The sequence below is a fragment of the Camarhynchus parvulus genome, chromosome 10 (genome assembly GCF_901933205.1).
Source record: "Camarhynchus parvulus chromosome 10, STF_HiC, whole genome shotgun sequence".
In the NCBI taxonomy this organism is placed as follows: Eukaryota; Metazoa; Chordata; class Aves; order Passeriformes; family Thraupidae; genus Camarhynchus; species Camarhynchus parvulus.
Window position 1 is genome coordinate 13,990,332 of NC_044580.1, and position 23,284 is coordinate 14,013,615.

Here is a 23,284-nt window from a genome sequence, read left to right on the forward strand (position 1 = left end):
TCAGTTAGTACAAGCACAGCTGAGCTGGAGATTCAGATCAGGTGAGCAGAGGGGGTGCAGTAACATACAGGCCAGGGAGGAAAGGTGGAATATGTGTCTGGAGGAACCCTGGAAACAGGCAAAGGAGTGACAGTCTCTAGTGCCTATACAGCCTGGAGGGGCCAGTAGTGCCAGTGCTGGCTTACAGGTGGGGAAACTGAGGCACAGAGTGGGAAAGTGGCTTTCCAGATGTCACCTGCTGACAGAGGCAGGGTGGCTGACTGGGGTTTCACTCCCACTTCTCTGCTCAAGTACAAGGAATTCATGCTGCCCTGTAAATCTGCCCCTGTTTAGTTTCTGAAAAGCCTGTGGATCCATGCTGCTCTTCAGTTTTAGGTTAGGAGAAACAGCAATGAAAATCTGTCAGTGAAAATATTGCTCTCATTATCTGGACTAATTTGGGCGCCTCTGCATGGACAGATGTTGCTGGGTGTGGACATGCCCCCCATGTGCACTGGGAAGGTTTTCTTAGGAGCTGCATGCTTTGCTCCTCAGTAAGACAGCTCCTCATGTTACTGCTTATCTCTTTTAATAACACAGAATGGCGGGGATGGATTTCCAGGGCAGACTGTGTTCCATGCTGCTGTGTCCACATGGTCTCTTTCCAGCACCAAATTGCATGGACAGTTGGATATTTCCTGCTACTCTTCTGGCAATGAGCTCGCAAATTATAAACATAAGGGAATTTTAAACAGAACAGGCTTTTCCCAGGATTTTGTCTGAAACATGCCCCTTCCCTAGCCATCCCGGGGAGAGGGGTCTCAAACGTAGCAATGGTCTAATAATATATGAAGTGGAGAGATGAAGGATGCTCAGTCATGCTGGGATTCCCCTCTGCTTCCAGCTAGAAACATTCCTGCATGTCAGCAATTACAAAAAAAAAAAAAAAATCCCTCATGTAATGAAGAACTCTGCTAGAGAGCTGCAACACTTAGACTCTGGGCAGGATTTTATTACCGTGATGAAATTACACAAGCATTGCCTCTCTCTCCCTGCCTGCTGTGCAGCTCCTCGCTCTCTCCGCTGCCTCCTCTCGCTCCGCAGCCGGGCTGGGGACCGCAGGGAAGCAGGTAGGACACGCTGGGCTCCCTCCCATCGCTGGGGCTCCTGGGCTGGGATCCCCGGGGCTGCATCATTGGCATGCGGCGCCCGGCAGGACTGCATCAGTGCTAGAGGAGATGCGAGCACAGAGCCGCGCTGCGCCGCACCCCGCACCGCCCGCAGCGCCCCGGGGCCGCGCCAGGTAAGGACCAGGCGCTCCCTCTGCCCCACGGAACACGGGGACAGCTGGCAGCCCGGGGCAGGGAGAAGAAACTAAAACAGAAGGTGAAAAGGAAGATGCGCAAGGGCGCGGAGTGGGTGGCTGAGTTGGGATGGATCGGAGGGAGATGCAGGGGCTGAGTTGGGATGGATCGGTGGGAGCTGCAGGGGCTGAGTTGGGATGGATCGGGGGAGATGCAGGGGCTGAGTTGGGATGGATCGGTGGGAGATGCAGGGGCTGAGTTGGGATGGATCGGTGGGAGATGAGGGGGCTGAGTTGGGATGGATCGGAAGGAGCTGCAGGGGCTGAGTTGGGATGGATCGGAGGGAGATGCAGGGGCTGAGTTGGGATGGATCGGTGGGAGATGCAGGGGCTGGGTCAGTGCCATGGAATGGAAGGGTCGGGGCAGTTGGGGACGATTTAAACCAGCCCCCTTATGCTGCCTTCGCTCTCTGCCCGGAGCTGCTGCGCTGTGGAGTTTGAACTTGAGCAGTTTGGACCGGAGTGCTCCTGGTGTGTGCTCCGTCCGGGACGGACTGGCAGGGACAGGGAGAAGCTGTTTGCCTGGGGACAGGGGCTGCGGTGTCCCCATGGAGCCGTGCGGGGCTGTGGCGGTGGTGGCAGCCCGGGCTGTGTGAGTGTGCCACACCTGTGTGCACCAACCGAGCTGTCCTGTGCCCGCTGCCATAGTCCTCCTTCACCCTCCTCTCCACCAGAGACCAGCTGCAGCTAAAGAATAAAACTGCAGTTAGTCTCCCTTTTTGGGAAGGGTTAAATGAAGCCACAGAGAGAAAGCAGTGACCTGGGAGCTCTGCACTCTGTGGCTGTGGTGGGATGCAGGTGCTGTGGTGACAAGTTTCCATGCATGTGTGTGTGCCAACAGCACATCCTGTAGCACATCCAGGCACACATCTCTGCAGGGATTATTTTTCTTTTGGAGGACAAATGTTGTTCAAGGGAAAATTTTATTACACGTGTCAAACTGCAGCAATATGATCCGTGACACCAAGATCCCATTAAAATAATGGGCAAAAAGTGGCCCTGCAAGGATATTACTTGTGAGGGATGACCTCATCTCGAGAAAAAAAGGAAAAGAGTAACAGCCTGATGGTGATAATGTTCAGGGGAGGAGCATGCAGTGCTCTGTGTGTGCTGAGGGGGATCCCTGGCTGTGTTCAGGTTGGAAACTTGTAAGCACCCACTAGAGCTTATGGGGGACTCCTGCCATGAGGAGTCAGAGTAGAAGCTTCTGGTAGGCTGAGAGAAAGTCCAGTGTCTGACATGGCATAAAAATTGCTGTTTCATGTCTCCTCTGTGTCCCTGGTGCTGTCACTTGGGGGAAGGGAGAGGAAAAGGGTAAATTCTCTGGTTTACTTAGCCAGATACTGAGCATACAACAGTTCTGCACTGATCATCCCAGCACTGAGCCCAAGCTCTGCTGCTCATTTGGGAATGCACCTTAGTGCCTCTGCCCAAAATGACACGGAGCCCTAACACTTCATGCAGTGGGATGTCTATGGTCAGACTCCTAGAGGACAGCCTGGAGGAAGGAGTGGGAGCAGAAGAGGCAGCATCCATGGCTTCTTCTGATCCACAATAGAAAAGCCCTCTTCCATCAGAAAGAGCAGGGGAATTCTCCCTTCACTGTAAGAGAGCTACCACAGGTAGCAGCACCCACACTGGGGCCCTGGGTCTCAAGGGTTCCAAGAGGTCCTAAATAACTCGTGTTGCTTCTCCTCCTCATGGCCCTGCTGTCAAAAGCATGTCCACCACTGTCAGATGGACTCAGCTGGAGATCAGATCTGCAAGGACAACTTGGGTTTTCCTAACACAACTTTGCAGTTGTGTAATGTGGGTGCTGGGGAACCCTTTGGGAGCTTCAAAGCCAGAACCAGAAAGCAGCTGACAGGCTACAGCCTTCCACTTCAGCTTGCCAAATTCTGAGAGATCTGTCCCATGAAGCAGCTTTTTGCACCTATTTGTGTTCTGGAACATCTTTAAATGAAAGTCTCTGGTACCTGACAACTTCTGATTGAAAGATCTGAGCTGAGCTGGAGGTGGAAGCCCACTCAGGTTCTGAGGCAGCCCCCAGCCTGCAAGCACAGAGCTGCATGCTTCCCTAAAGTCAGCCTTGCACCTGCAGAAGATTTCTGCCAATCTGGCTGTGTGCCTGCAGGCAGGGTGTGGAACCCAGCTTCTGTCAGCACAGTCAAAGTGGGAAAAATTCCATGGGGAGAGGAAGAGCACATGGGCAGGTACTTGGTACAGGAGGTGCAAGAATCTAGTTCAGCCAGTAATGCAGGGAAAAGGCAGGATGCTTGAGATGCATCCCTTTCATGCTCTGAGCTGGGAGCACTGCTTTGGTGAAATGAAGTATGAGAGATGAAAAAGGCAGGAAAATTCCCCATGACCCATGGTGATGCTGTCCCACCTGTGCGGCACACTGTTGGGCAAAACCTGGTGAGACAGGTCTGGTTTTGAGGCTCATCCTGCAATTGCCACAGCTCCCTTCCTTCTCTGAGCCAAAGGACAGCCCCAGGTCCTGCCACCTCCCCTCAGAGCTACTGTGGGTGGCCTCTTCCTGGCCACCAAGCCCCAGAACTGATAACAGTCCTGCTGGGGAAGCCAAGGCCAGCCTTGAAAATCCTCTTCCTGCATCGCCAAGCTGGCAAATTGATTTTCCAGCTGAACCTCTGAAATTGTTCTCTTCTGAAGAGATTATGGAATTACTCCTGTGCTAATGAATGCTTTAATGTTACGGTGACTAAAGTCCCATAAGGACTTTAACTTCCAACTGCCAAAAAAAGCATTGTAGAAAAGGGGAGCCTGTGGTGGCTGGGTCAGAACTCATTTCACCATCTGGGAGAGAGGAGAGGAGGAAAATGAGAGGCAGGTGAAGAGACATGCTCAGGAAAATCAGGAGAGAGAAAATGAGGAGAGAGATGAGGCTTGCTGTCATCTCTCAGGAAGCTGCTGAATCCATCAGGAATCCCTCCTGCATCAGTTTATCCCTCCTGCATCAGTTTATCCCTTCATCTCTGAATGCAGGGAAGGTAACATGTTAAGTATTCCCTTTTCGCCATCCCTCTGGCTGTACCCTCTGGCAGCAGGGATAACCCAGCCCCTGGTGAGCCAGAGCCCAGGTCCTGGGGCAGGACCCCATAAAGGAGTTTGCCATTTATTAGGGAGAGAATGGGGATGAGTCTGCACTGATCCTGCTGCTGTTCACAGAACACAGTCTCACCTCTGCTTTACAAAACCAGTTTTGTTTCACCGTAGCTCCATGGGTTAGAACCAGGATGTCCCAGATTTGAGCAAGAGCAGAGTTAACCCCTAAGATGGGATGGGATGGGGAAGCAGTGCAGGGAAAACACCTCCATGCCACAGGAGCTGCAATGCAAGGGGAAGGCTGGTTTCTATTTAGGTTAAGGGCTGTGCACAGAATGGGTAATCCTCTTTTCATGAATTATCCAGGGGATTAGACAGCTTTAAACTCCCCCAGGCCTCCCTGGCTGCAGCCAGGCTCGGTGGGAGCCAGGGGGGCCATGGCTGGATGGAGGGAGGGAGGGAGATGCCAGCAGGTTGCTGATGACTCATTTGGCTGCTGCCAGCCTTGCCAAGCACTCCGAGAGGTCACCAGGGGCCCAGACACAGGGTGACACAGGAGTGACGTGCAAGGGGGAAAGGGAACATCCCAATTAGGAAAGAACATGGAGCTTTATAAATAATTGCAGAGACAGGGAGCGTGGCAGCAGGTAGGAGGAGGGACAAGAGACCCGAGGCAGCAGTTTTCCAAAGTGTAATATCCTTGCTAGACTTTTCCAAGCTGTTCCTCTAACCAGAAGAAGGGATGCTTTTGGAGCTGCAGCTGATCTCTCCGAGGAGGTGCTCCAAACCCTCCTGCTTGGGCTGGCTCAGCAAATGGGAATCTGGGCATGCAAGTCAGGTTCATCTGTTTGGAGTGGGAATGGATCACTGTCAATACTCCATTAAAAAGCTGAAGGGAGGCCAACAGCACAGCTCAGGGACAGTGAGGGGGTGGGGAAGAATGGCATGCAAACAGGGAGGCAGGCTAGATTGCACCAAAACCTGAATGTTTCGCTCCATTACGGAGCAAGTGCCCATAGCAGATTTCTGTTCTTTACCTAATGCACAGCTTCTAGGAAAAAAAAGGAGTCCTGTCACTAATCTCACCCTGAGAGCCCATTCGTGCCACAGAGGAGATATACTTGACCCTCTACATGTGGGTCTAGGGACAAAGTTTTGGTGGGGAGATGAAGGAAAAAGGCTCAACTGTGCAGGCTGGGCTCTGGCTGACACCCAGCTCCACAGGGATGACAAAGGGGCTCTTCCTCCTTGTGCCAAAGGCAGTGGAAAAAGCCAGCAGGGAGGACCAGCTCATGAAACAGGAACAGAGTCCTTGTGTCCTGGCTGATTTTCTGTCCATGGGTTTGTGGTGGGGCCACTCTCTTCCTCCCCTAATCTCTAGAAGCTGGGGTCTAGCTCTAAGCCAGAGTGGTTTGCCTTCCTTCACTCAGTTTTCCAGGCTGTAACTAAGAAATCAGTGGGCTTTTTCTTCCTCAGTTCTCTTAACATTTTACTGCTGCCTAGACGTGTAGCCACCTTGCCCTGGAGTTACTATGGACCCTCACAGTACAGCTCTTATCCCCCAGACCCAACCTGTTCACCCTTGTCTGGACTGTGGAAAAAAAGTCAAGTTTATTGATGGGCAAGCTGAGTGCACCAAGACGCTTTATTTTCCCTGCACTTAAATCAATTTATTCCACTCTCTGCTGCTTATCCTACATAAGCTAAATCAGGATTTTGACCCTGTGTTTTCCCCTGCCCACAACTGGGACAAACTGAAAGCCTTGTTCTCCTTTTCAGCATTCTTTCTTTTACTCATATAATCTAGAGGATGCTGTTTAAATAATGTCAGGGGAGCCTGAGTTGAAGAGGGAATAAAAGAACAGTCTCCCAACTCACTGCTAGGATGGGGAATTCTGTGTCAGCTCCTGCCTTGCCCAGACACACAGGCAGAGTCAGTGTCAACCATGGCTTGTTTCTGCCTGGAAACTGGAGAAAGCCTGGGTGAAAGAGAGAAAGCAAAGAAGGGAAAGACCATGGAAAGTCTTTGCCTTTAATGTGAGCTAATGTCTTTCCTCCTGCGTCGTCGAACATCCTCAATTTCCTGTTTAACTTAAAAGTCAACACATCTGTCACGTTAGCATCGCTCGCTGCCTGGTTTCCCCAAGCCACCCCCTCCCATCTGCTCTCCTCCTCCCTCCCTCTCTCCCTCCCATTGCTCCTCAGTGCCTGGGTGTGTGTGTGTGCCTGCGGTGGTGTTTTCTGCTGGCTGAGGGACTTTTCCATCGCTCCTGCCTCAGTACCTGGGTGTGCTCGCAGCGGGATGATCGGCTTGGCTTGCACAGCATTTGCTGCTAATCTCCGGCTTGTGGCATCCCAGCAGAGAGGGGCGAACCTTCCCGGAGCAGCTCTGCGGGCTAGGCAGAGGGGACATGGCTGGTGAATGGATGTGCTGAGATATTTCCTAGCTCTGGTAAGCAGTGATGCTTTTCTCTCTTTGGTCCTGTTCTGGGCAATCAGTGCAGATGCAAAAGAAATGGGGCTTAAAGAGGTGGGAAAGTTAAAGGAGGGAGCTGGAAAGAGACAGGAAAAAAAACCCAGTGGAGCTCATTTCGTTTGTAGTGAATCTTTTCCAGGGGTCAATGCTTATCAAAGCAAATTAATTACTGTTAGTGACAGGCTGGGAATCAAGCAGATCAATGTGTGAGCCTGGGCAGACCAGCTCTCGCTCACAGGCAGATCCATTGCCCACCCTGTATCTTTTTTTCCCTTGTGATTTCCAGCTTGGTCTGATATTTTCCATGTAGTCCTATGTGAGCTCCCACTTGAATGCTGCTTTTTCTGCCCTGTGCTTGTTAGTGCAGGAGTTGTGGGAAGTAATTCATAAATTGCTGCCCCTGAGCTGATACATAAATCCTCTCAACTTTCCTAGCTGATGAACTATCTCCATCCTAAAGTCTACTGCATTTTTCACTGAAACCAGTCCCTTAGGTTCTGCCAGCAGCTGATATAGAGAGAGGTGCAGCTCAAGATGTTTGGAAGGAAGAGGGTCTCACTGGACACTCTGTTGGGACCATGAGCTGTCTGATGAGAGGTTTGCAAGTCAGTGTCTCACAGGATTCTCAAAATAGGTGTCCTGCATCTCAGTTGAGTGACAGCAGAGCTCTTATACCAGGGATGAATTTAGGGCCCTTGTTTAAAGAGGATCAGGGAATAATAAACCTAAGAGCAGCCTTTGCAATCTGGCTGTATTGAATCTGCAAAGGTCTGTACATAACAAAAAAAACCCAAAAAAAAACAAAAAAAAAAAAAAAAGGAGAAATGTAGTGGGGGAGCTTTGGCAATTTTTCTAACAGGTTCAAAGATATGATCTTCTCGACAGACCTGTGTTTCACACAAAAATTGATGCAGGATTTGGGCATACCAAAACATTTTTTTTCTAGATTTATTTATGACAAGCAGAATTAGAACTAGCTCTGGAGAACATTTCAGAGATGACTTGTTTATAAAAATATTCCTCTCATGATGTATTCATGCAGAAACCTCCACTTGCTAAAAACTCACACATTTCCTACTCTTTGATGTTAGATGCTGTGGCAATGAGAGTAAGTCACTCTGGGGTTTGTGATTATTTTAGAGCAACCTAGACGTTTCACCACCAGTGATATTAAATTTAAAGAAAAAGATCCTCCTCTCTTCAGCAGCAGGTTTTGACTTGGAGTTTTGTTTCAGGCGTGTTGCAGGGGGACAATCTTGACTAAATCTGTGTGGTTAGCAGACGGTGAAGAGAACACAGAGAACTGGAAGGGGCTTTGCATTACTAAATCCCAGCACAGGGCAAGAAGGAAAGTGTGCAGGTGCAGAAATTGCTCAATTTGTTGTCTTTGGGGCTTGATAATGTGAGGAAATCATTTTAGAGAGGACAGCTTTTGTGTCCTTTAACCAAAACACCGTGGTTTGTTTCAAAAGGTTGAAAGTCCTTCGTGTTACCTGGAACATTGCTCCTGAACACCAGTAATGTCTATAAATTATTTTTCTTGTTGAATTTTCTTCTAAAACTTGCAGTAATGTTGATGCCAGAGTATCTCTGCTGTCAGTTTGATGTTGTGAGCACTCATCCCACATTCAGTCTGAGGTGCTGGCCAATGGTGACTGTGCTTTCCTGTCCCTCTGCAGTGCTGCCTGGCACAGTTAATTTCCCCTGTTTAATTAATGGCTCTGTAATATTTATAAAGAAAAAAACCTCATACCCATCTGTGATAACTTTGGCGCTTCTGCCAAGATGAAATTCTAGGGCCAAATGAATATTACAATATGCTGGATATAGAGATGTTTATAATGTTCCAAATTTCCTGAGCCATCCTGATTTGATAATGGGGAAGTGAAGGTCTGATCCTAAAGTCTGTCTCTGGACAGAAACAGAGTGGAATGTGGTACAGAATTAATGAATTTTATGACTTTAATTGAGTTTTAGTCTTTTCTTTTGGACATTTGGGTTATAAAGAATGGATTTCCCTTGTGAAAAAAAAATCCATTTGGTGAGGGCAGGGAGTCATATGGGATCCTAAATGAAGAATACTCCAGATCATTCCTGTGATGGCACTTGGCATCAGTCATCATTTCTTCAAGACAAGGCAATCAAGAAGATGGAAGAACGAAACCTTTCCTTGCCAAGGGAGACTTCCACATTATTTGATTGAAATTGGAATCCTGTCACCTCATGCTTGTCTCTCCAGATTTTTCTTACCACATCTGCTAAATTCCCAGCAGCTATTTGTGTTTGAAGCGAGGCCTTCCTCCCTCAGAGCCCATCTGCTCAGCCTGTGTGTTCTCCCCCTGCAGTCACGACTTAGTGAGCAGGGTTATGGCAGAGGAAACTCACTGGTGTTGGGGGAGAAGGAAGGTGGGATTGACTGAGGTGGCCTGGCAGATCCCCTTGGCTGTGCTGAATTTGAAAGAGGAGCTGGGTTAAAACTGAGGGAAGAGCCTCTTATGAATGAGATTTTAGTCAGAGAAAGGGGAGCTGGGGAGCTCAGGCCACTTTGAGGACAATTCTTCTCTTTTTCTAGTACTGTCCCAGGGAATCTTTACAAATAGATGTCAGAGAGTCTCCAACATCTAAGGTGACAACTCACCTGGGCATGTTCTTGACTGCCCTAATGCCAAGGAGGGAGAAGAAATTACAGCTTCTCTTGCTTGGAGGAGGTTGAAATGTGAGAGCACTGTAAATATTCTAAACTCCCTCATTAAAGTTGGAGAGGCTACAGGTTTTCAGAGATGTTTTCTGCTCACCTTCCTGTGCCAAACCTGGAGATATGGCAGATAGAGAGGGATGCAATCAAGATCTACAAAGTTGTGATGTGGAGGAGACAGTAGGGCTGCTGACTTCTCAAATCCAAGACCCAGTCAACATCAGAATTGCCTAAGAGAAGCCAGGTACAGCTCCAAGACACCTCTTGGCATGAGGAGGGTGTCAGGTCTGATGCTGGGCAGGCTCCTCCAGGAGCTGCTGCAGGACTATGAGGGTTCAGTTGTCACTGATTCAGTATTTCCAGGCAAACTCAGTGTTTTGCTGGGCTTCACAGCAGCTCTTGTGGCAGATGAGTTTGCAGGAAGCTGGAATTCAGCAGGTCCCAAATGGGTGATGGATGGATTTGTCCAAGCCCAGCACAGCAGCTGCTCCTTGGCCTCCCACCCTCCAGGCTGGGAGGAAGGCAAGGTGTGCTCTGAGCAGCACTGCAATGTGGAGACTTTCCCAGTCCTGGCCTGGAGACGATCCCTGTGGGGTGTTCTGTAAAATGTGAGAGGTGAACAGATCCCTGCAGGATGGTTTTGACCCTGGGGAAAGGGCTGTGGGAGCCAATCTGCTTGTGCACATGGCAGGCTTCACACCCCTCCTGCTCTCTGCAGGTAAACTGAAGGCAGCTCCTCTGCCAGGACACAAGTGGTGTCTCAGTGATTGCTCCCACCACATCCCTCCTGGCAGCAGGGAAATCCCTGCCTCCTCCAAGGGACGCTTCTCCTGCCCTCTGTGGCAGGTGGTCAGGCTGCTGCAGATTAACTGCTGTAATTATTGCAGCTTACAGGCTCCTGACCTCCTGAACTCATACCCAAGCCCTCCTCAGGCATGCAGGGCTCTCCTGGTGTCTCCTCTCTGCCTTGACACTCTGAGGAGACCCCTGTAGAGGAGGTGGTGGTGAATTTTTTGAGGAACCTCCCTTGTGTTGCAGTTCTTTAGGCAGTCATGGTCCTCCATCCAGCCCAGTTACACCTGGTTCTGCAGCTCCTGTGAGTCACACTCCCCGGGGGAGCAGCACATCTGGGGAATCAGGTTAGAGGCAGATTGGATTTGATGCCTCCAAGGGGATGATTGAGGGTTTGGGGAACGAGAATGGAAGCCTGCAAGATTCTTCTCCAGCTGTACTTGGCACAGAGGGTGTGTTGCACAGATGGATAAAAGTTCCTACTGATGGATAAAAGTTCTTTTGGATTTATAAACTCTCCTGGGTGGGTGGATCCTGATGTCATTCTCAGGGCTGTAAATCCAGTAAAATTTCTCTGGACTTATACCAAAATCAGAGATAGATGGGCTACTAGGAGAGATATGGCACCTCATAATGCAGTAAAGCAAAAAGTGATAATTCTGCTCTGTACACAAATCCAGGGCTCTCTCTCACCTGATAGATGGGAAGCAGGAGAAGATGTGTGGCCACAAGAGTTGTGGGCTTTTTACAAAATGGCAACTGGTTCTCAAATGCTTTCAGCACACTACAAATGGGGAAATCTGACCCAAATTCCTCTCATCTGCTTCCACTGAAAGTGAGAGTGGGAGCCAGTGGGATCAGCCATTTCTTGGGGGGGCTCTTTTGTCCTTCTACACCCCCAAACCAATGCACTTGCAGCCCAGTGCATTTCAGATGTTTTATCAGGACCGTTTCATTGCAGCAATCTAGTGTGCATTAATTATAAGCATGTGTAAATGAGGTGGTAAATGATTTATTCCTAGACCCAGATTGAGAAATCCCAGTGGTTTCTTCTCACGATGTGTAGCTGCTGTTGAAAAAGTCCGACTTGCTGGCATCGAGGAGGAGATGAGGAGTCTTTTCACTTGCAGTTCAGCCCCAGAATTGCTGGGCTTGGTGCAGGCTGAGCCTCCCTGGTGAGCCGAGGAAGGCTGTGACCAGCATGGGGGGAGCAGGGACAGCACATGCATGGGAAATCCTGCTGCCACCCCTGCCAGACACTGACCCTTGGGGACACCCTTGGGAAGATGGGGAATGCCTTTTTACATTCTCAGAGGCCAGAGGATGGGAATTAAGAGTCATTTTAATTAATCTTGTACTTACTATTTATCACTAATTTACTATTTATTAATAAATAAATAATAAATTTATTTATTTTATAAATAAATTGATAAAATTTATTTCTATAAAGCATATAACGCTTTATATGGTGATAAAAAGCATTTATCACCCTATGCTTTTGGTGCTTTTTTTTCCTTCTTCTTTTAAATAAGGGTGTTTAGGGTTGGTTATTAGTATCTATTTTAGTTCTAGCAAGAGAGGATCCTTTGTTCTTAGGACAGTGCAAAGCATCAGAGAATGCTGCTGGGCAGCACAGACACCTCCAGCCCAGGGTGCCCAGCAGCAGTGGAGGGACAAACCAGAGCCTTGCTGGACACTGGGGATCTTGCAGAGATCAGGGGCTCTTGGAAACATTCACAGACCATTTCTGACCAGAAAGCATTTGGTGTTGTGAGATGATTTTGGAAAGTCAGGCATGACTACAGCAGGTCACTTTGGGGTCTCTCCTTAAGGCTTTATTTCCAAGCTATCCTCCTAAAGCATTTATAAAATAGATACTAATAACCAACCCTAAACACCCTTATCTAAAAGAAGAAGGAAAAAAACCACCAAAAGCATAGGGTGATAAATGCTTTTTATCACCACATAAAGCATTATATGCTTTATATAAGTAAATTTTATAAATTTATTTATGCTACCAACAGAGTCTGTGCTGAATGCTGCACAGCCAGACCACCACAGATGATGCCCTTTCAACTCCTGTAATCCCTCTGACACACACAGGACAGGCACTAAGGGAATGAGGAAAGATTAGGAAAAGCCTAATATTGCCCCCACACACACACCCTGCAAATTCTGCAAAACCTCATCTGTAGCTAAAGTTTACACCCTGCCTGCCTTAAAACCAGAAATAAATGGGAGGGAGCTCAAGTCCTGCTGACTCACAATTACAGGGGGCTGAGCACAGCAATTTCCCAGCCATCAGTAGGAAAGGAAGGAAGATTTACACCTGGGAAGCATCAGGGAATTTGGAAGGGAGGAATGAAAAATAAGGTGCTTCAAATCCATACTGTTTGAAAGCTGTAGCAGCTAGAGCAGAAGGCTGAAACGGGGCTCACATTTGGCTTTCTCCAGAGCAGATTTGTAGAGGAGTTCTCAGGATGGAGAGAGGCTTGGTGAGGATGAGAGCCCTCATCCCCCCTCACCCACTCTGTGCCAGGCAGCTGCTGCTGGTCCCTGCTGTTCCAGGCCATGCAGCTGATTAAATATTGAAAGGGTTTCCTTGCTGTTGCTTGAAAAGCTTCTGTCTGGATGAAAATGAAGTTATGTGAGGACAAGTTTGTGCTGGTGAAATTAGTCTCTGTTTGAATACATCTGGCCATCCCATGCAAACACACCCAAAATAGCTCTGTGGGTTTCAGTGAGAAGGCACCATCAGGACGTGGGTTTGGGCTCCTCATTTTCAGAGCCAAGGTGTGGGAGTGCTCAGGGAGGTGGGGATTGCAGATGGGGGTCAGGCTGAGCTGTCAGAGACCTGGTGGCATTCAGAGGCTGTCGCAGGTGCTCCAAGGCTGGATGTGATGGGAGCCAACACCTGAGGTTGGTGTGAGCACACAGCAGCTCCAGGCTCAGCTCCCACACACCCCAAAGCCCTGGAACAGGCCAAGGGATGGTGGAAGTGCAGGCAGAGAGAGGGGAGGGATTTGTGATGAGTTATAGGGTAAAGGCAGAGGCAGGAGGAGAGCTGGGATTAGATATAGGGCCCAAAAGTGTGAGAGGTTGAGAGGGTTGATCTGTGGGCTGTGACTGCAGGGAGGGTCACAGCAGCACAGCTTGGCCTGAGATTTTGTCACTTTATGCTGTCAGAAAATACACATTTCAGCAGGAAAACTACCCTCATTGTCTGAGTGTCCAAAACAGGCCTGCAAATCTGTCCTGTGATCAAAGGAAAACTTTGGGAAATGTCTCTGATCTCATTAGTGTAAGTACAAACAGAGAAAATATATCAACTTGATTAAAATGCTGCTGTAATCTGCAGAGACGTGGGATAATCTGTCCTGAAAGCAGCAGGCAACCCTGGCAGGGAGGACATCCAGCCTGGAGGAATAGGACAGGATGGGTAAAGGGCTGCTGGTCCCTCTGGGTCATGAAGAGGTTCAGACAGAGGAAGGAGAGACAGGATTTCCATCCTTCCTGCAAGGGGAATTTAGCCCTTGCACTGGACTGCATTTATTTTAATACATAATCATCACTGAGGATTGATTTCTGCGTGTTTTATCTATAAATTAAAAATTTTGTCATAATTTTATGAAATATTTCGTGAGTTTGATGGTTGCATCCTATGGGAGAAAAGTCTAGAAATGCCTGTGGGTAAACATGCCAGCAAAGCTTTGCTTACTCACAGCCTGAGTGCACTGGCCAACATTTGCTACACAAAACAAGGCATTTAGCAGATTTTCTTTTTTTTTTTTTTTCCCAATGATAAGGAAAAAAGAGCTATTTATCTTCCTTGCTCAGACCGAGGCGATATGTCCACAGCAGAATCTGCGTTTTCATTATTCTTTGGACCTAATTGAAACTTGATTTCAAAAATTACATTAATCAGTTCGGTTTATGGGAATCATTAAGCAGTTTGTAAGTGGTTTTTTTAGTGTTTCATGACAGTTGTTAATTGCATTTGATTAGAAGAACACAGTCACAGCAGGGCTGATGGATAGGTTGTCATCTGAGCAAATCTGGATTAATCTATAGCCCTAAGGAAGTGGTCCATAACATAATTGAAATCAAATTAAAAATCAAGATTTCTATTAAAATGGGATGTGTGTTCATAGCGAAAGTCATTTGCTATCATTTTGGCATCTTTTCCATTCTTTCAGAGCATCTAGTGTAGCTCTTCAATTTCAATTATTTTTTCATAATTATAAGAAAAGTTTTTGCACTGGGAAATATTCCAGCTGGAAGATTTCCAAAAGAAAATATTTCTTTTGACATTTAAAATCAAATTCTGAAACGGTTTTGAATTCCTGCTAGATTTAGATAAGCCGTTTGATTAAAAAAACATCCAGAATTTCCATCTCCCAACAGTGTACTGAAAAATACAGGACCTCATTGTAATTATTTAACTAACTGGTGTTGAGGGTTTTTTCCCTCCTATGTGCTATGAAATAATACCATGGTTTTTGGCAGGCTTGGAGGATCTGTGCCCATGTGGCTCAGCAGAAATGCATGGCAAGTAAGGAAGCAAATGAAGTCTGTGCTACACAACTTTTCCCTCAAACTGGGAAGGAATGCTCAGCCTGCCTGTGATGGTGTTCACAGGGGTCTTAGGATGAGCAAGAGATGAGGATCTCACTCCATGTTTCAGAAGGCTTGATTTATTATTTTATGATATCTATTATATTAAAACTATACTAAAAGAATAGAAGAAAGGATTTCATCAGAAGGCTGGCTAAGAATAGAAAAAGAAAGAATGAATAACAAAGGCTTGTGGCTTGGACAGAGAGACTGAGCCAGCTGGACTGTGATTGGCCATTAATTAGAAACAACCACATGAGACCAATCAAAGCTCCACCTGTTGCATTCCACAGCAGCAGATAACCATTGTTTACATTCTGTTCCTTAGGCCTCTCAGCTTCTCAGGAGGAAAAATCCTAAGGAAAAGATTTTACATAAAATGTGTTTGTGACACCTGCCAACCCCCTAAATTGGAACTAAGCCCCCCAGGTAAATAGGTCAGCTCAGAACAGACCCTCCCCAGGGATTTTGATCTCCTGCACATCTTCCTGAATGAGAGGATTTTCTCCTTGAGGTGCTCTGGGAAGGCAGCAGCCCAAGGGCTGTTGGATGGGGGCTCAGGGCTCCAGCAGAGCCTGTGGCACCTCAATTACAGGAGAGAACCTTTGTCTTTTTCCAATTAATAAATGTAGCTCTCGTTCAGTTTCTTCCTTTAATCCCTCCTTTCTATCAGTGTCAAGTGTGTGGGAGGAACTCTCTGTGGAGGGATCTCCCCTGGATGGGAAAAACTCTTTGGCTGCAGGAATGGTGGTAGAGTGGAGCTCAGGGACATCCACCCAGGGACACCCAGGGGCTTCAGTGGCCTTTAACAGCAGCAAAAGCAGCAGCTCCTTGCCCTGCCTTTCCAGCAGCTCCTTGGCCTGCCTTAGCAGTATGTGGGAGGTGGCAGCTGGTGGATCCCTGCCCTGTGGGGGCACAGGGGATAATGGAGCTGCTTCCCTGATTAACTCTGGCAGCGGCTGCTGAGTTAATTAGTGGGCAGATATAGGATACTAGACATTACTAATTTGTCCACAGATGCAGCTTGAAGCTGAGTGGGTTTGGGAGGAATTTCATCCCTGCTGAAATAATTAGCAAAAAAATAATTTTCAATATCTGTTTTGAAATATTTCAAATTCCTGTTTGAGCAGGAGATGCTTCTGCTGTTTCCACTGTGAGACTCCATCATGAGGTTCAATCTACATGAGATTTCAGTCCAGAATCTTCCTGCATGGCTGCATTTCACATCCATCTGGCCCTGCTTGCTCATGTCTGGACTTGTGCCTTGCCCTTGACAGGCATGGTCATTCAGGTTTCATCTTCTCACTAGGAAGGGGAAATCTTGCTTGCTCCAAGTGAGGGAGATCCAGTTAAACACAAGAGGCTCCTGAGAGGCGCCTAGAAATAATTCATTTCCTGTGGTTGCAGAAGCAGTGGCTTGTTCTGACCACTCATGTGTGGATAAAACACATAAAGGCAGAGATCTGCCAGGATCCAGCTGATATAGAAAGGACAGGCAGGACCCTCAGTCAAAACCTTTAGTAATTTCACAGGTTTGCATGAACTCAGGGCATCCCAGAGAGAATTCCTGTCCTTGCAGCTGGAAAAGAGCTGTAACCAAATGTTCATTACAACAGCAGCCATGGCATGATCTGTGCATCAGCAGCTCCATTTCCTCCTGGTTCCAGGTAGGCAGATGTTTTCTTTGGAAGTGTTTTGGAGACTGTCAGTGGTTTGGATTGGGATTTTGTGCCCATGCTGCATCTGCTTTCATCAGAGTCTTCTATAGGACATCAGAGATAGCATCTTCTGAGTGGATGATGGATAATAGGTGGAGTAAAGAGGGAGAAAGGTTGGAAATGGAGTTACCTGTTAGTTACTACTCAGTTACTCATCACAGAGGAGGGGTTTTCTTCCTTTTTTCCTCAGTGATTGCTGGGTCAAATGTGCATCTCACACTTTACCAAGCAAGCCTGTTCTGCACTCTTATGCAGAACATTTCTTGCTTGAAGATGGAGTCAATTACTATGCATGTATTTACCCAGCCCAAGGAGCCTGCCAGGCTCCCATCTATATTTCATCAGCCTCAGCCCTCCCTGAGGCTTGCAGCACTTTGCTCTGCCTGCATTGAAGGGCTCCTGCACTGCAAAAGCAACAATGACTCAAGAGAAACACACAGACAGATGAAGTTCCCTGGATTTAACATCTCCTGGCAGCCTTGGCCTTATCCCCTTAATACTGGGTGGCATTTGGATGCTCTTTTTCAGCAGCCAGGTACCACCTGATGTTTAATCTACCTGCCACTGGGCTGATGTAGAGAACAAGCTGCTCCTCATACCCTGTGCAAGTTGGAAGCCAACAGCAGCACTGACCCCCTCCTGCCATGCTGTGGGGGCTTTTCCATTTTTAATTCATAGAAGGGTTAAAAAAGGTCTCTTCAAAGTTCTGGCTCAGTGGTACAGCCCGTGCAGGCTCACACTTAGAACAATTTGATTTTCAGCAGCCCTGCTGATGGGGTTTCTGTCTATCCCCTCAAGATGCTGTCCTTCAGCCCCAGAAATGTTGCTGTCAGGAAGCTTTGTCTAAATTTCAGCATCACTTTGAATTTCAGGCTTTTGCATCCACTGCAAATGTCCCAGCAGAGCTGGGTCCAGCTGGAGAGTCCCACCCAGAGAAGCCAATAAGTTCATGAAAAAGAGAAACTCCCCATCTCTCTTTAAAGAACATGTTCCTTCCCTCTGGTCAAAGAATGTTCATCCAAGAATTTAATTCCCAAAAGAAAAGGGATCTGTTCTGGACAAATTAGAAATGTTTGAGAAGCAAATGTTTGCCTTTGTCCATTTACACTAATAACTGCTGAGGCCACCACAGAACTCTGATTCAGGGAAAACCAGCCAAATTTTCAAGAAAAGTATTACTCATGTAAAAAAAAAAAAAGGCATTATTAGCACCTGTTTTTTCATAGAAAGCCAGTCTATTATTTGATGCTTTTTCCTACTTTATCAGCCTGATGAAACAAACAAGCAAGGACGAGAAAACAGATTGATTTTTTTAACCTTGAAAGTTATTCCCCTAATTTCTAATAGATTCCCCATTTTCTGGGCTCTTAGTCAGAATCATGTGGAAGAAACAATGTCTGTTCCTCTCAGCAGGGCTGTATTTTTGGAAGGGACGCAGAAAAGTGTGGTAAGGTGGTTTTTCTTCAAGTAACATATGGGCTTTCCAATAGTGACCCCATTCTTTTATTATTTTGATTTTACTTTAGGATTGAAATACAGTGGCTCTTGATGGTATTTGAGCCCATGTGTGTTGATGTGTGATTTCTTTACATTGCTTTTATCATGGAAAGAATAAATAACACATTAGAGTTAAATCTTCAGTCACTGATAGTGCAGTTGGGCTCAAGCCAAAAGAATAAATTGTGTGTATCCATGCAGTGCATATCTCTGAAATCTCCAGCTCACATTGCTCTGGGATCCCAACACAGGTGATTTTATTGCAGTTAATACCTGCTGTAATTAGGAACCTAATTAACTATCCTCTGATCTTACCCCTCTCAGAGTCACACAGCTCAGGGGGCTGATTCAGATTCTCCAACTCTTTCTTTCTCTTCACGTGGTCTCCTACAGCAAAGCACAGGTGATTTTTGGCACCCTTTGAATATAGACACTGCTCAGGGGCAAACAGACCAGCAGCATGAGCCAATGTTGCTGGTAAGTTCCTAAAAAGCATATAGAATGTGTAAAAAAAAAAATAAAGCCCACAGAATGACTGAGCTAGGGAGGGCAGGAAAGCTGGAAACCACGGTCACTCTTAGCAGAGAAAGCCAGCAGTGCTGAGGCCATCTGTGGCAGCACAGTGGGTGATTTGTCAGGTTAGAGCGGGAACCAGCCTGGGAAGGAGCTCTCTGTGGCTGGGGGCAGGTGCTGAGGGTGCTGTGCAGAGAGATCAGCAGCTCTGCCTTCACTTGGCAGCCAGGGTTACTCTAGCAGAAGAAATCAGCCCTGTCCCTGAGCCAAGGGAGCTCTGTGCATGATGTCATGCTGCAGGGGAACCCCTTGCTGCAGAGACCACAGTCTGTGCTTGTGGTGCTGTTTGCAGGGGTCTCAGGATGAGGGAAGAGATGAGAATTTTGACTCTATGTTTCAGAAGGCTGATTTGTTATTTTATGATACATATTATTCTATTCTATTCTATCATATCATATCATATTATATTATATTATATTATATTATATTATATTATATTATATTATATTATATCATATTATATTATATCATATTATATTACATTATATTATATTATATTAATAATATAATATATTTATAATATAATATAATATAATATAATATAATATAATATAATATAATATAATATAATATAATATAATATAATATAATATAATATAATATAATATAATTAGAATATAATTGTATATAGAATATAAATTATATATACAATATATATAATTTATATGATATATATTGTATATTTATAATATAATATAATTATATTTATATATAATATATATTTCTATATATAATTATACTATATATAAAAATATATTTATACATAATATAATTATATCTATAAATAGATATAATTATATTATATTTATATTATATTTATGCTATATTTTTATTATATTATAATTATATTCTAAGACTATACTAAAAGAAAAGAGAAAGGAGACATAAGAAGGCCTGCAAAGGAAAGGAATGGAATTATAATAAAATCTTGTGACTCTTCACAGCCTCGACACAGGTGGCTGTCATTGGTCATCAAGTAAAAACAATTTAATGTGCTGGGTAAACAACTCTCCAAATCACATTCCAAAGTAGCAAAACATGGCGAAGCTGAAGCTTCCCAGCTTCTCAGGGGAAAAGATCCTAATGAAAGGATTTTTCAGAAAATATGTATGTAACAAATGCTTCCCTCCTGCAAAGTGCCACAAATGGGAGAGGTACAGAGAAAAGTCAGGCAAAACTTCCCTGCCTGTACCAGGGGGCTCTGACTGGCTTTAGTCTGGCTGGGAGAGGTGGGTGCCCTAAAGGAGCAGAGCAGAGGTGGCTGTTGGTTTGTAGGAGCAGCCCTGACACAGCCTTGGGTGGTACAGGTAAATATCAGGATGAATCTGGGCTCACAAAGCCCTGCTGTGTTTGCAATCCACTGCAGTGAGTGGCACCACTGCTGCCACCCAGCTCGGACCACAGGGGAGTTCCCCACGATTTGCAGCAATTCAGAGACAGCAACAGATTGGGAACCCTCAGGGAGAGACATTTTCTTTGTTTTCAGCAAGGGAGGAATTTCAAAACAATTAGGGGAGTTATTTCCCAGAGAAAATCCTGCCCATCTCACAGGAAATTTTCATGGGACATTGCTTGCAGGCAGCAAACCTCTGCAATATTCTCATCTCTGCATCAAACTCTGGTACCCCAAATTCACACTTTACAGATTGTGCAGTGTGCACAATTGTGTACAAATTTACAGTGTGCAGCTGGTGTTGAACAAAGACCTCTGCAGAATCTTGAAGGAGAGCCTAGATGAGGACAGCTGGACAGGGGACAGTTAGGATGCAGGTAAAGCTGTCACCTACACTCTGAAGAGGACAGACAGACCTTCCAGACACCAAATTTTATGAGATAAGGTCTTACTAAAATTTTTTTAAAACCATGAGGGACCAAATGCCTCAGCTGGCATTCTGTCAGCCATTCCCTGGCTCCCTGACAGGGAAGTGTGAGATTACACTTTGATAAATAACTTCTGATCATCACCTCCTTGCCACTTTCTTCACCTGGGATATCCTATCCTTTTTCCCCTGAAGAGGCACTAACATCATCTGCCTTGAAATATTTGTTATCCCCTTGAAGTTTGCCAGCTAATCCCCCCAGGCTTGTCATCTGGAGGACACCTGCTCTCACACTCCACTTCTCCCATATATCATCCAGGATTTCTGCTTCCAGCCAAAGCCTTGGATTTATTTTGTCTTTCCTCCAGGTGTGATAGACTGTAATTCTCTGTTCCTCATGGGGAGCAGAAGCCATTTGCTGAGATACCACTTTATCTTCTGGTGTCATTTCTGTGACAATGGTCCCAGTGTAGCAGGTGAAGGGAAAAACATTCCACAGCTTTCCTATTCCTGCTACCCAGGACTGAGAGCCCAGGGAAATATCTAGTTTGGAATGCCCTCTCTGACAGCTGGCACCAGCAAATATGGCCAAGAAAACTTCTTGGTGGATACTTAAAGATCAGCATACACCAGAGTGAAATTTTCTTGATGTTTGCCTCATGTCTTGAAGAATCTCTTTCTCCCAGTAGGAAAAAAAAAGGTTGTAGAAAAAGAAACTCAGATGAAACTGATCTTCTTTCCCTCAAATACATCCAATCCCTGCTTTTTAATGCTTCCAAGACTTTGCCTTTTATTCCCAGGAGCCCCACAGGTTAGTGTGTAAATAGGAATTTCCTTGTAAAAGATCTAAATCTCTTGCCTTTCAAATTTCTTTAATATCCCTTTGTCTCCTATTATGAGACTGCAAGTCCATCTCATTTACATTCTGAGGACAAAGAGACTGACTTTTTTTTTTTCTTTTCTTCCCCATTGCAAGAGACATTTTCCCTGTCCCAAAACATTCTTGGAAACAGAGCCCACCCAGCGGGTAAGGAGGGCAGACACTTCATGGAGGCCCCTTAGAAGCTGCTGCCTTGCTGTGCCTTCCCTCCCAGCCAACACAGATCTTGGGTGAGCGTTAATCTGGCAGCCACTCGGCCACCAGACCCATCTGCCAGTGAGTGACTTCTCTCAGTGCTGACAGCGAGCCTGGCCAGCTGATTTGGGGCTGAAGGGAGCAGTGAGAGCAGAGCTCTGTGCTGGGGCACAGGACAGGACCTCTGCAGCCCCCAGGGGAGGAACAGCAGCAGCAGCAAGTGTGACAACACATCCCAGGCTGCCAAATTCAGGAGCTCCCCTGTGAGGCCTGGGAAAGCAGGGGCTAGAGGAAAGCCCCATGTGTGGTAATGTTTTTCACTCGGGGTCACTAAATGTTGAATTTGCAAGCAACTCTAACAAGAGAAGAGATGAGAATCTTGACTCCATGTTTCAGAAGCTAATTTATTATTTTATTATATTATATATATATAATAAAATATATATATATATAATATATAATATATAATATATAATATATAATATATAATATATAATATATAATATATAATATATAACATATAATATATAATATATAATATATGTATTATATATAGTATATAATATATTGTATATTATATATTAATTATATTATATATATTATATTAAAATAAAATTATATATTAAAACTCTACTAAAAGAATAAAAAAAGATTTAATCAAAAAGCTAGAGAAAAAAATAATAATAAAATCTTGTGACTGCTCACAGCTTCAACACCAGCAGCTGTCATTAGTCATCAAGTAAAAACAATTTCACATGTTAACTAAACAGTTCTTCAAATTACATTCTAAAGCAAGAAAACATGGAGAAGCTGAAGATTCTCAAAAGAAAAAAAAAAAGATTTTTCATAAAATATGTCTGTAACACCCATGCTCCCTGATCCCATGGATCTGCCCATCAGAGGCAGCTGCAGGAGCACTGCTGGGGAGGGCTGGCAATGGGGGGGGCACTTGGAGCCCCAATCCTGGCAGCCAGTCCCTGACACGCTGTTCAAGAGCAGCTCTTTGAGGCCTGTTGTGCCTGGCTCTGCAGCACACAGAGCATGGCCAGCTCTCCTGGAGCTCTGGACTGTCAAAATGACACTCAGAAGGACAGGCAGCCAAACCACCCCTGAGGAGCTTGGCAAGGTTTGGGCTCAGGATGTGGGCTGGAAGCTGGGTAATGACACAGGGACAGAAGAAATGCTCAGATGGGGCCAAATGCAGCTGCACACCTCAGACCCTCAATTCTCCTGCTGACACAAAGAGCTGAGGTGTGGAGAGGGCTGAGGGAAAAGCTGCCTGGATTTTTACCAAACAAGACTTTGCAAGCAGGCTCAGGGCACGCTGAGACCAGCCAATATATACATGAGGCCAATCCCAGACTCCCAGCAGGGAGGAAGATGATGATGGCCCTTGCTGCTTAAATTTTGCTGAAAGCCATATTCCTCCAGTAAACTCACTTCCAGGGAGTCCAGAGCTGGCATTTCTGCTGTACAGCTCCTTGAGCTGGGTCAAAGAGTCTGGGTTTTGGGAGCAGGTAGAGGGATGCCCCTCACTTCAGTATCTGCAGGAAGGTGCACACTTGGACCAGGGACAGTGGGGACAGCTCAAAAAATACCTGCCCCCCACTTCTGAA

At 46.0% G+C, this 23,284-nt stretch overlaps 1 protein-coding gene across 2 annotated transcripts in view; it reads left to right on the forward strand.

Annotated features, from left to right (window-relative positions):
* Positions 1–995: 995 nt before the first annotated feature.
* Positions 996–23,284, forward strand: part of SV2B (synaptic vesicle glycoprotein 2B) — a 65,871-nt gene continuing 43,582 nt past the window's right edge. Inside the window, exons 1-2 of one of the 2 annotated variants that reach the window (XM_030955621.1) lie at positions 1,050–1,109; positions 6,688–6,860. The gene's annotated coding sequence lies outside the window, so the exon portion shown is untranslated. Of the gene's footprint in view, positions 1,110–6,687; positions 6,861–23,284 lie in introns of both variants that reach the window. The other variant, XM_030955622.1, reaches the window with a different exon arrangement.